Raw genomic sequence first — 2,320 nt, forward strand, 5'->3', positions numbered from 1 at the left:
GAACATTTAGGACGAGGAGTTTTGGAGTTTTCCAACACAACTGGGAGTATTTTCTTCTATGCTCTGTAAAGGTGCCAGGATATTTATACAGAAGGTCCACAAGTCCAAGAACTGAATCCACTCTTCTTCACTGTAACATTTCCAGATGTTGTACAGTACCAAACAAGTAAAGCTACGTCAGCTAACACCAGTAAACAGCTGGCAATGCCTCTCTGGGCAGCCTCATGGAAGCGTATGCAAAAACTGTACAACGCTCCAAACCAACAACCCTTTAAGCGGCTGACCAAAAGACAGAAGTTCATGTAAAAACAAGGAATGGTTATAAAAAGCATGGGCAGGTGTGTCAAGTAGTGAACAAAACGTTGCTATTGTTGCATCCTCCGCAGGTCCGAGATAAGACAAAAGTGAGAGTGTTGACTGACATGCTGCAGCTACTCCTGGTATCATGCCAAAAGTTTCCTTCCTCCAGTCTGATGCACTTTGCTTTACTCTCAACACGTGTACCTTTATAGTGTTATGGAGCAGGAAGAGTGGAACAATGATGTACTTCAAGTTTTCTATTAGCCCAAGTGTGAACAATCACTCATCCAAGCTCTCAGCTACACGAACACACACACGCACACGCACACATGCACACCTGGTGGTTGGAGAAGTGATAAAATGCCTTGTTCTTTCTCAAAGTAATGCAGTTCATTGCAGTGTGAACTCTGTGTACTGTTTATCGCTGGCTTGGCCAGAATCTGCAGGGAGTGACAGTCCTTTGGCTCCTCAGTGGGGTCATAACTGCAGACAGACAGAAAAAGACACTTAAGAGATCCTGCAGTTATCCCACATGCACGCAGGAATGAGACTGCTGAGTGTGGTTGCGTACCTTGGTGGCCTTGCCGGGGCTGTCGTGGTTTGACTGGTGAACAACGTCGTTGACAATCATCTTGGCAATCTGCCACGCCATCTCCTCCTGGGCCTTTGGTCACAGTGCACACAATGCATTCTATTTATATTCTTTAATGGACTGGTATAATGTGACGTTTTATACACACCACTGAGAGAGCACTGCTATGGGCTTCGAGCTATTTAATCATTTATGATAACTCAGCATAGTGCAATCTCACCTCATCCGAGGTGCCTTGGACCCATTTCTTCATGGCTTGAGAAAATATGGAACCTAAGTGAGAGGAGTGAGAAGACAAGATGACTTCATTGCTAAGCAGAAATCATTAACATGGCTAAAAACTGAAGGCTAATCTTAGCATTTTAGAAGGACTATCAAAGTCAAGTCATTAAGTAATTCATCTCCAGTGCCTTCAAAAGAAAAAGAAAAAGAAAAGAAAAAAAAAAAAAGTGACAGTGCCACCAAGATGTGTGCCACATTATAAATGTGGCACTTACTAAGGCACTCTGTCTTCTGCAGTTTGAGCCTGAGCTCTGTCTGAACTCTGTTTTGAACCTGAACTGAATCTGAAATTGACAAGCTGTGTAGTTGCACACCAGTGCTCATTTCACAGCTGGAATGTGACAGTCCAAACACTTTCCAAACAGATTCCAAGATCATCAGTTCAAACAATTGCACATAAATGCTTACAAGTTATTTGGATATGTCACCACTATATGCCCAGGTCTCCAAGACCCAAACTGTCACCCTCAGATAAGAAGAAACTGGTGAGTGAGCCCAAGGACAACCAAAGAGCGCCCAAGGATAAGGACAACCAAACGGTCAAAAAAATCACTAAAAGCCCCAAATTATGACGGTATTTGTGATGACTGTACGTAAACTTCTGACCACAACTGTACTTTCCGCATCTGTGTGCATGTGAGGTAGTGTAGACCAAGTGGCTAGGAAGGCGATAAGTAGACAGCATTAACATCAGTTTCTTTTAAGTGTACTTTTATTTTTGGCATCTCTATTATACCATTTTAAAACCTGGTAGGCAAAATCTCACTTGCTTTCAACAGGACTTTACACACACCTGAACCTCATTAGTCTCTACCATTGAAAAATAGGTTGGACCAAACACTACAATTCTAATCAAAACACAGGAATACGATTATGCATCCAGTCGACAGACTAATTTACCCAGCTAAATGGCCTGAAAAGTAAAACACTGCATACAATACAACTCAAAAGGTTACTTTAAAGAAAATAAATAATACTATACAAAATTAAAAACCCTCTAGTTGGTTGTACCCAGTTGGGCACCAATGACATCATGACCCTATATAAACAAGTACTGGGCCGGCCCCTCCCACGCACCTGTTTTAGATCTAGGACCTGAACAAATGGATAAACATGGTAAGTATAACCAAAGCAACATAAGCAAAT

The 2,320-nt window shown here is 42.0% G+C and overlaps 1 long non-coding RNA gene across 1 annotated transcript; it reads right to left on the reverse strand.

The window, feature by feature from the left end:
- Positions 1–273: 273 nt before the first annotated feature.
- LOC148102675 (uncharacterized) lies at positions 274–1,167 on the reverse strand. The gene is made up of 3 exons (XR_015719067.1): positions 1,113–1,167; positions 872–964; positions 274–783 (listed from the first exon to the last, which is right to left on the reverse strand). It is a non-coding gene; the product is annotated as an uncharacterized LOC148102675 (long non-coding RNA).
- Between the last annotated feature and the right edge of the window lie 1,153 nt (positions 1,168–2,320).

This window comes from Neolamprologus brichardi, chromosome 5 (genome assembly GCF_056152115.1).
Source record: "Neolamprologus brichardi isolate AB-2024 chromosome 5, ASM5615211v1, whole genome shotgun sequence".
NCBI classification, from domain to species: domain Eukaryota; kingdom Metazoa; phylum Chordata; class Actinopteri; order Cichliformes; family Cichlidae; genus Neolamprologus; species Neolamprologus brichardi.